The 13,817-nt window shown below is 44.8% G+C and overlaps 7 non-coding genes across 7 annotated transcripts; 5 read left to right on the top strand and 2 right to left on the bottom strand.

Moving 5' to 3' along the window:
- Window positions 1-1,788: 1,788 nt before the first annotated feature.
- Trnak-cuu (transfer RNA lysine (anticodon CUU)) lies at window positions 1,789-1,861 on the top strand. The gene has a single exon. It is a non-coding gene; the product is annotated as a tRNA-Lys (tRNA).
- Window positions 1,862-2,618: 757 nt separating this feature from the next.
- On the top strand, window positions 2,619-2,690 carry Trnah-gug (transfer RNA histidin (anticodon GUG)). The gene has a single exon. It is a non-coding gene; the product is annotated as a tRNA-His (tRNA).
- A 1,490-nt stretch (window positions 2,691-4,180) lies between these two features.
- On the bottom strand, window positions 4,181-4,262 carry Trnal-uag (transfer RNA leucine (anticodon UAG)). Its single transcript has one exon. It is a non-coding gene; the product is annotated as a tRNA-Leu (tRNA).
- An 85-nt stretch (window positions 4,263-4,347) lies between these two features.
- Window positions 4,348-4,429, bottom strand: Trnal-uag (transfer RNA leucine (anticodon UAG)). Its single transcript has one exon. It is a non-coding gene; the product is annotated as a tRNA-Leu (tRNA).
- Window positions 4,430-7,568: 3,139 nt separating this feature from the next.
- Trnah-gug (transfer RNA histidin (anticodon GUG)) lies at window positions 7,569-7,640 on the top strand. The gene has a single exon. It is a non-coding gene; the product is annotated as a tRNA-His (tRNA).
- Window positions 7,641-7,890: 250 nt separating this feature from the next.
- Trnah-gug (transfer RNA histidin (anticodon GUG)) lies at window positions 7,891-7,962 on the top strand. Its single transcript has one exon. It is a non-coding gene; the product is annotated as a tRNA-His (tRNA).
- Window positions 7,963-10,368: 2,406 nt separating this feature from the next.
- On the top strand, window positions 10,369-10,441 carry Trnak-cuu (transfer RNA lysine (anticodon CUU)). The gene has a single exon. It is a non-coding gene; the product is annotated as a tRNA-Lys (tRNA).
- Window positions 10,442-13,817: the final 3,376 nt, after the last annotated feature.

Raw genomic sequence — 13,817 nt, forward strand, 5'->3', positions numbered from 1 at the left:
TAGAGTTGGCTGGAGCACCCTGCAGATATTTGTTTGTAAAGCAGGCCATACAAACTGTCATACTATAAATTGCAATCATGCGAGATATACACTGAAACATTAGTAATTCAGTGGGGAGTAGTGGGATTTCAGTGGGAACCAGTGGGGAGTAGTGGGATTTACCCAACTTCTGTGGCACATACGCGTTTATGATGATGACAGTTTTTTGGTTCGTCGGACAAGGAACGATTTGCTAAACAGCTTCGCTGTTAAAACATGCAGAACGTAAACTGAAGGCTCGGAAAATAGATTTCCTTTTTCGTCTCTATCTTTCCCTGTGTGTGCGTGTGTGCGTGTGTGTGTGTGTGTGTGTGTGTGCGCGTGTGTGCGTGTGTGCGTGTGCGTGTGTGTGTGTGTGGGGGGGGGGGTGTCCTTAGGGCACGACCAAGTCGTACTCACTGAACTGATGTCCTGGCGCATTACAATACCACTCATAACGCTTTGCATTAACCAGTTTGTATCAGCCATTAACAAGGTAAGTACGGTATACTAAATCATGATCGCCATAAATAATATGCCCTTAAGGGACCTCAGTGAGGTATTACACTAAAGGAGGAGGGGGGACAACAAAAAATAAAAGCATATGTCATTAATTGAAAAAGAAACTAAGAAAAATATGTTGTACCAAAAACAAACAGGAAGTCTGATTGTAACAAGGCAATCAGGGCCATATTACACAGCCTGTTAGCGTGTCGGTAGACGCATTGCCGTATATTTTCTTTTGCAATACCAGAACAAAAATGATATGGACGTAAGGATGCATATCAGCCGTAGCGCTCCAGCGAAAAAGTGTTGTCTGATTAATCATAAGACCATGTAGATAAGGTTCATGTGCGTTATGATGGAGAAAGCAGAAAAACAAGTGAGCCAGTATGCCAGTGGAGTAGCCAGGGGGGCACACCGGGCTCGTGCCCCCCCCCCCTCCCCTAAGAAATTTTTTTTTTGCTATGGCATACAAAGCCCAAAATGACACTTGACCACATCTGCCTGCCCGGCCCCCACTTCAAATCGAGGAGGTGCCCCCCCCCCCCCCCCACCGAAGAAAAAACTAACAAAACAAACAACGGGAAGTAACATTGAAACAACGTCATCAGGGTCATATATACAAAGCCTGTTAGCATGTTGGTAGACGCATTGCGGTTTCTTTTTTTGCAATACCAGAACCAAAATATATGGACGCAAGGATGCATATCAGCAGTAGCACTCCAGCGAAAATTGTTTATCTGATTAATCATAAGAGCATGTAGATAAGGTTCATGTGCGTTATGGCGCAGAAAGCAGAAAAAGAAGTGACAAAGCATGCGCTCACCGTGATGATGATCACGACCTTGTTATGCCGGAAAATAATTTACAAATATGCCGTCGTGACAACAATAGGTAATTTTCGCTATTTCGTAACTCAGTGGCACAAGAAGCAGCATGGCGCCGCTATCTGTGCCGCTGGAGACACGTTATGACCTTGGTTTTCTGTTAATTGTAATCTGTAAAAGAGAAACCTAGGGATGTGCCATGCTAATATCTATCTATCTATCTATCTATCTATCTATCTATCTATCTATCTATCTATCTATCTATCTATCTATCTATCTATCTATCTATCTATCTATCTATCTATCTATCTATCTATCTATCTATCTATCTAATCTCAGGTAATCGCGAAGTGTGCAATGACCATGCGATGCGTCTGGCAAATGCGTATGCACTTTACAGACACCATAGATATAACAGTGAGGAGACGCCTGACGCACAGCCCGGCTAGCTCAGTCGGTAGAGCATGAGACTCTTAATCTCAGGGTCGTGGGTTCGAGCCCCACGTTGGGCGTATTTTTTTTACCTCCCCCCTTTTTTGAGAGGGGAGCCCCGACATGGTAACCGGTGCCCTTTTCTAACAAGAATTCAAAATTACGAGAAATTTACCGATTTTGAATGCGATAGCAATCACACGAACTTCATAGGAAGGAGTTCTGTTTCTTGGTGTAGTTGGACTAGCATAATGTATTTTTGGACGCGCTGCAAAAACAAGGACACACTGAGGCTCGCAGAAAACTACAAACGTAACCGATTTAGCAACTGAAGGGTATTGGGGCATTTTGCCTACATTTATATTGCCAACTTGCATCATGTGACGATTGCTATCGCACCATCGACCTAAAAGAAACCACCATTCCTTTTGCGACAAAGCAACCGACGATGAGCTGACACAAGTGGTCCCCTTTTTGATTATAGCTTGTGCCTCTATAATCTCTCTCCTGCTTCTATCTTTATCGTGGCTGATTATGCGGCAAATTAAAGATACGGATAAGCAACCACTGTTATTGCAGTACATCGATAGGTCCCCATACCGTGCAAAGATTTGTCTCGGACGAAGCATTTACCGTTTTTTAGTGAACCATTCAGTTCTAAGTTGTCAAAGCTGAGATAGGAAGGGAGCAGAAGTACTCCGTCGCTTCGAGCCCCCTTTTTTCTTTATAATTGCTTCGTCTTGTGCCTCGCTCAATGGTCTACATTATGGAGCCGGTTTTTTTACTGCTCCGAGTCCGCTTCGGTTTTTGCTGCGCTGGCGACCGTCCAACCGGGCAGCCGTGATCGTATAGTGGTTAGTACCTTGCGTTGTGGCCGCAATAACCCAGGTTCGAATCCTGGTCACGGCAATTTTTTTTTCTTGCAGAAAGTATAGCGAAGTGTTCTTATTAAATTTTTTCGTGGCGTGTGGAATCTCTAAGGTCTTGCCTCTACGTCTCCAATAAATTTATCACATCTAGGTCGTGGGATGTGCGACTCTCCGAACTGGACATAAGAAGCCAATTTCAAGTAAAGTAGTGGCTACATTCCAATTAAGTTCCACGAATATATATTATTTCCGCTTCCCTTGTGGTATAAAGGTATGACAAAAAAAAGAAAAAAATGAAAGAAAGCTAACAAAGACAAGTGAATGTTAAAGGTGCCATGACATGGTCACCTAACAATTTGCGGTTTTCAGCGAAAAATAGTAGAGCGTCTATAGTGCGCATATATATATATATATATATATATATATATATATATATATATATATATATATACTGACGTCACCTGCTGCATGGAGCGGAGCATTCGTCTTCTACCCAAGTTTCAATTTCAATGCCACGTTGAACAAAGCTGAAATACCTCGACCGCAAGCTCGGCTGATCACGGAACAAAATTGTCCGCCAGAATGCGGACCCTCGTACCGCAAGCAGCTTCTTACGTCACGGCTCGCGACTGTGTCAGTGTTGCCCGACTCTCAGCTGCTCGCATGTTTATAAAAATATTCGTTTATAAATTATTTACTTCACCAAATGCGCAAAAATCTCGCCATCTGGTTTGGAAACGCACAAGGATTAACCCGCATAACACAGATTATGCTCGAAATGTGGGTGTCAAGGCCCCTTTATTCTGGGGGCCAAACCTCAAGCGTAGGTGCCAGCTTCGTCCTGCATGTTTCTTAAAGGCGTTGTATATTTCTTAAGAATAATAATAATATCTGGGGTTTAACGTCCCAAAACCGCGATATGATTATGAGAGACGCCGTAGTGGTGGGCTCCGGAAATTTCGACCACCTGGGGTTCTTTAACGTGCACCTAAATCTAAGTAAACGGGCCTCAGACTATTTCTTAAGAACAAAAAGAGGTTAACAACCTGGCGCAAAAAGAGGTGTGTCGATCCCAAACCCCCTCTTCGCACTCGCAGGAACAGATTAGACTGACTTGTACGTTCCTACGTGGATTTTCACATAAACACAGTGAGAACAGAGGGAAATTTCTGCGTGTTAACTCCGGAACAGCGATGATCCTGCTGTTTACGTTCCAAATTTTGTGACTCAACTCATGGTACAGGTAGTCGATCTGGAAAAACATTCTATCTGCTCGTCCTATCGCGCAATTCACCAGTCTGTAATTTTTTGTTTTTTTTTAAGTGCGGTTCACTGCCCTTGCATGGGTGCTCAGAGATATTTCAACGCTGTGTGAACAAAATGGACGATAGCAAAAGTGTCAGGCATTCCAGGGCAGTCACCATGTCAGAATGCGGTGAATGGCGGCCGCCCTACTGACAGACCGCTGAAGCTGACAACGCAGAGATAGGTAAGCAGAGCAAGCGAGCAGGCACAGAGACAAAAACATATTGGCAGCGGTGGGATTCGAACCCACGCCCCCGAAGAGACTGGTGCCTAAAACCAGCGCCTTAGACCGCTCGGCCACGCTACCGGCAGAAATGTACCGTTGATAACGCATATCTTCGCAAGCACAGCAAATGAAGAGACAAAACATTGTAGCAGAAAAACTAACATTATGGCAGCGGTGGGATTCGAACCCACGCCTCTGAAGAGACCGGTGCCTAAAACCAGCGCCTTAGACCGCTCGGCCACGCTACCGGCAGAAAGGCACCGTTGATAACGCATATCTGCGCAGGCAGAGCAAATGAAGAGACAAAAAATACAAGCAAAAACAAATATTATGGCAGCGGTGGGATTCGTACTCACGCCCCCGAAGAGACTGGTGCCTTCAACGAACGCCTTAGACCACTCGGCTTTTTTTGTCTTCTTCATTGCCACTTTTGCGCACAACAGAAATATACAAGCACTTCATAACGAGGCTAAAAAGCACCTGCCTGGCTGCGACTGGTTTCAAGAAGGACTGGATCAAGATGGTGCGCCTTATGACATGCTTATGTCGCTTGTGCTTCAAGAATGGCTGTGCGTCACGTAGATAAAAATGCCCGATCTGCGCAGGAATATTTCAGAGAAAGGATTGTATACATAAGAGATATGTACAATTCTAGGGAAGAACGACACGAATGTGTGTCGTTATTAAACGAGTTGGCTGCGATGAAACGTTTATAAATAAAACGAGCCTTAGACCACTCGGCCGCGCTATTTTTTCCTTTATTTAAAACTTTTTCATAGTGGCCACGCTACCGACATGCGTCGTTAGTGATCACGTACGTCTTGTTATGGAGAAATGTTGACTGTTAAAGGAGCACTGAAAGAAATTTTAAATATTTTCGGATACTTGCTCTAAATAAGTACACTGGTGTACACTGGTGTAGAGAACCCTAAAATGAGCATTGTGGTGCCTGGAAATGCATCGATTATATTTTGATACCGCTACATTAAAAAAAACACTTTCGGTTTCAATATCGAGGGGGCAGCTTCTCAGCGACGTGTCATCGCAGTGTGACGTCACAGGGAGACTGCAACACGTGACGTACAGAGGGCAGATCTGTCATCTGCTCGTGGTGCACGTAAACAATGATGAGTGAATTGTCGTCCAGCAGCCCCGACAGTGATTTCTTTGATTTAGCCTGCATGCAGGACGCAGAGTTCGCGAACTCAGTGGAACTGTGTTGACTCGACGGGATAATGTCCATTGCGGTGGGGCTGGCTTGCAGATGCTCAGCGACGAAACCTTAAAATCAAAGTGAAATGTTTTGTACGCGTTGTCTGACTCCGGTACGTGGAGAGCGTTAACACTGCATACCAAGGAAACGAAAAATGTGTCAAAATGCATGTCAATACTCCTTTAAGCAAAAATTGCATGACAGCGGTTCATTTCTAACCCACACCTCCAAAGAAATATGTACCTAAAACCAGTGGCTTAGACCGCTCGGCCACGCTACCGTACTTCTCCTCTATTTCCTGATTTGGCCCAAATACACGTTAAAATTAATTCGTATCTCTGAACTCAACATCGCCACACAGTTATATGTACATTCCAGAAATAGGACCGACAGCTTGGTTCATGTGGCTTGCTTAGGAAGTCTTTAGTGTCAACTTTTCAATCATGAGTAATCAGTCAAGCGACTTGCTAAGTATATAGGTACCCGTCATACACCACATGTAATCTACGAAATTCGCGTACATTCAGCAAAATATATCTTGACAGGTTAGGCATCATCATGTCTCTTGGTGATATTCATTCTTGTCTTCCAAACGCTATACATGGTTATCATATTCATTATCATATTACGTGGCGTGTCACTTGTTTCTTCGGAAGAGAGGCGAATTCTGAAGCGGAAAGGCTCTCGTAAGCGTGTCTCTCAGGATGCGCCACAAGATAACTTAAATCGATTTAGGACAATGTGTTCACTTGTTTCATACCTCTTATAATTCATACGTTATTCAAGCCTAAGGAAAACAAATACCTCTGTCTACAAGTTGCCACTGTGCAACAAGAAAAATGTTTTACTTGTTGCTATAATACTCATTATGTTTACGACATCTAATGGACTTCTTTCCTAGTTCTAATACAATTTCATTGAGTAGGCACAGGGTATACCTGGTGTGGCGCGTAAAAGATTGAAGGATTTAAAAAAAAAATTGTTAACCCTAACTGAATCAAACCGATGACATGTGGTTTGCCGCCACGCGGCGCTCGTTAATGTATTTTTATATTGCACCAAATTATTTGATTAACTGAGATCAAGTATGCTAAATTTATGATTTTCACTCTAAGGCGAAGTACGTTTCCTTACGTTGTAGAGGGCATTGCCATACAACCGATCCAATTTTTTCTTTGTGCCAGCGTACATGTGCCGCTGTCATTTCCGTCGTTTAAAAAAAGCCCGCGAAATATGAAACACAACCGCGTGACCTCGCTCATGCGCTACCATGTTGCAGCGCTCTCAACCGTGCTTCGAGCGAAAGAACTGTGCAAGGTAGTAACCACTATACGAGCATTCCTTCCCGGACGGCATAGGAAAGTGGCCACCTTTATCAAAGCTATCAATGGGAGATCAAATCAGGCGCCGCAGTGCAAGGGACACACGGTGTACGTGAGTGGAAAATGAAGGAAACAGTGGTGGTTCGAACCAGCTGCAGATTCCACGCGCATGTGTGAGAACTATAACCTGGAACCCGTCACCTGTCAAAGCGGCTTCGTGTGATGCATCATGCAGAATGCGGAACTAGACGTGCCTTTTTCGTTCATTCACTATCGACGACGATCTTAGAGACGGCAGTAAGCATCGTCACCGAGTCATTTCGAGGGCATGTTCTTATCTTCGGCATCAGAGTTGCCTGTCGGGAAGAAGGATAAAAACGAGCAAATCCGGTTACGTAGCACCGCAGCTTGACTTACAGAGAATTGTCAAGAAACAGACAGCCCCCGCCCACTCCGCCGCTATGATCAATGAAATAATTTGGATGAACGAGTATCACCGGTACTTTGGCTATAATGAGCTCATTAGATATGAAGTAGACCTAAGTTTAATGTGGAGGTCTAAGATATGTAACGTTGCTTTATCGATATCTAAGAGTCAAGTCTCTACGTGGCATCAAGTGTTGCGCATGAATGTCTGGAAGGAACGCTGAGGGCATGTGAAATGGCAAAACCCGACTTGCCAGCCAACCCAAGATCACTACTATCGAGCTATCCCGGCACGCTCCTGTTTCGCTTCTCTCTCGCTCTCTGTCTTGCGCGCCGTTCACGGTGGTCCTGCTGTTCCGCCCGTCGGAGGCGTTGTTCCGAGGTCCGCTCCAGTATTTTTCTCGTTGGCACTCGTCCAGCCGGGCAGCCGTGATCGTATAGTGGTTAGTACCTTGCGTTGTGGCCGCAATAACCCAGGTTCGAATCCTGGTCACGGCACATTTTTTTTCCGCTTACTTATATACTTTCCCGAAATAGCACCTTGAACCACGCGAAGCAGCACTGACAAATAACCGGTTTATTCTCGGCTGCACTTCTCACACAGGTGGGTGAAATCTTCGTTCGAATCGTCACATTCAATATATTTTACTCTCGGGTAATCCAGTCCCCCCCCCCTCCCCGACTTCGGTGGCGTTGTTTCGAGATCCACCCCAGATTGTTTTCACTGTGGCACCCGTCCAGCCGGGCAGCCGTGATCGTATAGTGGTTAGTACCTTGCGTTGTGGCCGCAATAACCCAGGTTCGAATCCTGGTCACGGCATGTTTTTTTTTTTTTTTACTTTCGCTTACTTATATTCGCCCAAAACACACTCTGCGTCACGCGAGGCAGCACAACCGGTTCTTGTTTGAAGTTCCCAAACGGGTGTTTGCAACCTGCTACTCATTCAAACCACCACCACTTACTTTTTTTTTTATTCTACGGTGTGTGCCTTCCGTGCCGCACCTCACGCGAGCTCCCATTGAAAGCATCCATGACAGTGATTACGGAATCAGTCACTTTCGTCCCAGCGGACAGGCGTGATCGTATAGTGGTTAGTACCTTGCGTTGTGGCCGCAATAACCCAGGTTCGAATCCTGGTCACGGCATATTGTATTTGTTTTCAATTTGGGGTAGTAACTTTGTTCACCGAGCTCGTGTACTGGAAGAATCTTTTCTATGGATGCAAGGGTGCATAGACAGTTTGAAAAAAGTTATGGCAGTTTCGCAATAGTGGTGCCAAGCTTGAGGGAAAGGGCGGAGCTTGATGGCCTTCCTTGCTTCCCTTCACTTTCTTTCTTTCTTTCTTTTTTTCTTTCTCGATCTTTCGGTGTTTATTGCTTTTTCTTCGCTCTCTTTCTCTCTCTCTTTTCTTTGTTTCTCTATATTTCTCTCTTTCTTTCTCTTTCGATCTTGCCCTTTGTTTCTTCTATCTCTTTTTGGTGTGTGTTTCTTTCTCTTTCGCTCTCTTTCTATGCCTTTATCTGTCATTCTATCGTTTTATTCCCTTTATGTCTCTCTATTTTTCTCTTTCTTTCTACCGTTTCCTCTCTTTCTCTCTCCCTCTATTTCTATCTCTCTCTGTCTCTCTTTCACTTGCTTCACGTGCTCCACTTCGCCGAGCGGAGTTTTCACTTAACGCTCGCACCTGCTGTACTCAGTAGTGGGGCTTGCCCAGTTCCTGTGGCGCATACCCACCTGCGGTTTACACCAAAGCTTTTACGGCCGGCTTAGACATCTCCGCTGTTGATATATTGCTCCGTTATATTACCTGATGGCATAACAAAAATTTCGCGGGAAAAAAAAGGATTGACAAGGCCAGATGTAAGTACAGAAAAGCAACGTGCCTTTAATTACATGCACGTATCGTAAGTGTGCGTACAATCGACCGTCGACGAAAGTGTCCGAATTGAAAGCCGGAAACCTCAGTAACATTCATGTAACTTGCTAAAGGGTAGCGCATGTACCTCCATTACACTGGTTACTCGCATTGATGGTTTCTCGGAACTAGAGAGGGGGTGCTTGTCGTACACGAAGTTTGTCGTGTTGCAGAAACCTGTCGTCGATCACCTCTCTATATCTAGTTTCGTAACTATTGAAACGCAAGTTCTAGCATTTCGACCCCCTTGTTTCTGCAGTTTAAAGATGGCACGTCACACAAATTTGCCCTGTTTCAATAACTTCTATTCGACGGGCATAAAACATTGATCACATAAATGTGCATGTGGTTGCAGTTAGTTTTGCTTCAGCAACCTGGCTACTTTTGCAACTCTATATATTGTTAACAAGGGCAGTACGGTATCATAAATCATCATCGTCACAACTGATATGTCCTTAAGGGACTCCAGCGTGGTATTACACTTAAGGGGGAGGGGCGACAATCAAAAATAAATACATAGGTCATTAATACAAAAAAAAGTAACAAAAATATGTTTGACCCAGACAAATAACTGGAAGTAACATTGAAACAACGCAATCAGGGCCATATATACACAGCCTACTAGCATGTCGGTAGACGCATTGCGGTTGTCTGATTAATCATTAATCAGCGAAAACTGGTTGTCTGATTAATCATAAGAGCATGTAGAAAAGGCTCATGTGCGTTATGACCCAGAAAGCAGAAAAATAAGTGAGCCAGCATGCGCTCACCATTATGATGATCACTACATTTTTGTGCCGGAAGATAATTTACAAAGTGGCCGTCGTGACAACACTAGGTGATTTTCGCAATTTCGTAACTCAACGACACAGGAAGCAGCATGGCGCCGCTATCTGTGCCGCTGGAGACACGTTATGACCTTGGTTTTCTGTTGATTGTAATTTGTAAAAGAAAAACCTAGGCGCGTGCCGCTCTAATATCTATCTATCTATCTATCTATCTATCTATCTATCTATCTATCTATCTATCTATCTATCTATCTATCTATCTATCTATCTATCTATCTATCTATCTATCTATCTATCTATCTATCTATCTATCTATCTATCTATCTATCTATCTATCTATCTATCTATCTATCTATCTATCTATCTATCTATCTATCTATCCATCTATCTATCTATCTATCTCAGGTTATCGCGAAGTGTTCAATGACCCCGCACTGCGTCTCGCAACTGACACAATTTCTTTTTTTTCCACGCGTAAGCTACAGAAACTAAAAGTATCAAAGTAAGACTGAAGTCCGAGTCGCCCGGCTAGCTCAGTCGGTAGAGCATGAGACTCTTAATCTCAGGGTCGTGGGTTCGAGCCCCACGTTGGGCGTTTTTTTTTTCTTCTTTTTTTTTGTTATGGAGAGGAGGCCCTTTTCTAGCCACAATTCTAGATTACTAGAAATTGGCCTATATTGAATGATGTAGCCGTGTATGTAGTAATCACACAGAGTCATGTTCGCGCCGTCAGCTCTGCTGCCATCGTTCTGTTCTTGTATCTGCGGCGCGCGTTTAGAAAAGTTTCCAGGGATGCAAGAGACGCGCAGTGCGTTCGTTTGGTTTCGAGAACGACGACGCCCAACTAGCGTGGCCTGCGCGATCGGTCGTAACCTCGATCGCTGTCCTTTCTCATGACGGAGCATTTAACTTTTTTTTACTAAACTATTTGGTTGCACAGTACATAGCGTTGTCAAAGCTCAGTTCACGAAGGAAGAGACCATAGACACTCCGTCACGTAAAGACTTCTTCGTTTTTTTTTTTGTTTTTTTTTTTTGCTTCGTAATTATTTGTCTTGCTCCTCGTTCGCAATGATCTGTTTTAGCAAGCCGGGTTTTCTTTTGTAGCGTTGCCTACACTGGCTGAACCAGAGCGATTTCGCGTGCGCGTACGAGAGCCGTGCTACGCATGCGCGAGGAGCAGTGATGTCACAAAGCTGGCGCACCAGAACGCTGGAACACGCTAACGCTATGAGCCCGTGGCTGCGGGCGGGCTGATCGCGTCCCTGTCGCGCGTGCAGCGTCGACTGACCGAGTGCGTCCTCTGCGGCCACTGCATCAACGCCAAAACTGCGCCACGGGCGATAGCGTCCCTCTCAGTCGGGCAAGGTCTGTGACGTGTTGACTGGGCACGACACAATGCCGTCTCTATGGCCCCAACGCCGGTGCTGCGCCGGGCGCTAGGGCCATAGAGACGGCAGTGTGTTACTACATTGACCACCGAGCCGTCTTTGTGGCAATAGAGAAATGGCGTTGAGCAAAAAATAAATATGCATGTGTAACATAATACATACCGTGTGTGTGTCATTGGAGCAGCAGTAAGCATGACAATCAAGTTATTATTCTCTCTTTCTTATTCTTATTCTTAATCTTATTCTTAATCTTATTCTTCTCTTTCTTACTTTTATGTCTCCCCTTACCCCTTCCCCAGTGCAGGGTAGCAAACCAGATATGTTTTATGGTTAACCTCCCTGCCTTTCCGCATTACATTTCTCTCTCTCTTTAGACCACTCGGCCACGCTACCGACAGAGCGTTGAAATTGATAACGCATAGTTCCGCAAGCAGATCAAATGAACAGACAAAAATAAAAGCGAAATATTCTGACCATGGGTGTGGTGTATGAGGCCCCCCCTGTCCTGTGGTCGAACTTACATCGGCCGTACGGGGAGGTGCCTCAACACGCGACTAAGAGAACATTCAAGTAATCCGAAATACAAGCAGGGAAGCAATTTGGCCCTACACTGTGGAAAAGGCGGATGTTCACCGGACTTTCCTTCGTGCAAGGTGCTTAAACGAGGGGCAAAGAGAAGAGGTACAAGGAGGTCGCTGTACTAACAACTGAAATTTTATTTCTATGCGCGCGGCTCAATAAATTACTAAACACGCATATAGTCACCAACATATCTAGCAGTCATTGGCACCGGTTGTCATTTTCAAGAACTGATTTTTTTTTACATGCTAGAGAGATCTTTTATTGTCAGAACCACTGACGCTGCACTCACGCACGTGCTAGCTTCCTTCTTCATCTCTATGGCTTCTTTTATTTCCTGGTTGAGTTTCTTGGCTTCTTTTGCTATAACGGAGGCTTGCTCGAGGTATGCCTGGCATGCGCAGTACCTGCAGTGAGCTGCTAGGTGTCCACAAGGCGCTGTTGTCTTCAGTGAGGCAGCGTATTCCCTTGTTCATACATTAAGGCATCGACCAGTTTTTCCAATACAAACCTGGCCGCATGATAAAGGAATGCGATGCAGGACAGCTCGTTGGCACGGCACGTATTTCGTACGGTGCCTCCGTAAGAAATACGCGGTGCGTCATAATTATACCGTAGTTTTGGCGCGTAAAACCCTTGAACATAATTCTATGTAATTTGAACTATAGGAGGTAGGTCGCATCGTTTTTCAAAATTTCATAATCTTTTGCTTCTCATATACATGTGCTACGACACGAGCGGCCGAGTAGCACACAAACGACGTACGGCTTTAATCAATATCCAGCGACTCAATTTATTTTGACGAAAATTGAGTTCAGCCACAAGCTGGCTAACATAATTGACGCCGAATTGTCGTGCCCTGTACTATTTTACCGAGCATTGGAGACAAATGGCTTCATGTAAAACACAAAGCTATTTCAACTACGGCTCTTGAAGACAGTACAATTAATAACAGTACACTGGCTCTCGGAGACAATACACTGGACCTATCGGTAAGCGACGGAGTTTCGTCTGTTGAATGAAATCTTGAATATGCATAATGAACTCCCCTTTAATTTGATTGTCGGAAATTGACTGTAGCGTATGTAGTGCTGTTGCTAACATCAGTCTTCTTGTACCAGCGGAGGTCGTAAGATGCATTAATGCGGCATTGACATCTTTTTTAGATCGGATCGAGATGGTTTGATGACGAAAGCGTTCGTGTCGCGTCGAATGTTGAACTACGACCGTCTAAGGTGAACCCACGCAAGAAAAGAAAAAAACACACCCTCGCCTGTAATGCAAATTAGAAGTGCCAATGTTTTCGACATTTCCTTAGTCGACAATATTCGGCCTGGCCTTTAATCGACAATATTCGGAACTGGTCAGCCGTTTCACAAACAAAGCGGCTCTCCTGTCCGGAAAGGAGTGGTCTCGCTGCCGAGCGCAGGGCCAACGATGAACAAGCTGCATGCATTCATCGGTGCACTGTGCTCAGCGTGCTTCCTGTACCAGTGTTACAGCGTGCTGGGAGTTTATCTCGAGTTCAATTTCAGCGTCACCATGGACGAGAGACAACGGAGCGATTACATCGTTTTCCCCGCGGTCACAGTGTGTGTCGATGGCTGGTGAGATGATCGCCCTTTCTACGGTACTTACGACACATAACAGTGGAAAACGTATGCACTAGCAACAAGACGGCTAAATCTGGCAAATGACGTCGATGCCTCGCTGTTGTGCTTGCATCGAACTTTTTTCTTCTTGTGTATGCGTATGCGTGAAAGCCTAATTAACCAAACGCGGGACCTAACCCAACCTAGCCGAAACAGCACCTCTGAGGGCATTTTTGAACATGCCGTCGCAAGGTCCTAAAAACCGCAAAGCCAGATTTACTGTTGTGACTTGCTGCTGGCGTATACCAATAAACTAATCATACACGTGAGTTAGATTATGCAAGCCGTACTTTAGCAAGTACCGCAACTCTCAATCAGAAACCAAGCTTTACGAGGTTTATCCGTGTGAG

The sequence above is a fragment of the Rhipicephalus sanguineus genome, chromosome 4 (assembly GCF_013339695.2).
Source record: "Rhipicephalus sanguineus isolate Rsan-2018 chromosome 4, BIME_Rsan_1.4, whole genome shotgun sequence".
Taxonomy (NCBI): Eukaryota; Metazoa; Arthropoda; class Arachnida; order Ixodida; family Ixodidae; genus Rhipicephalus; species Rhipicephalus sanguineus.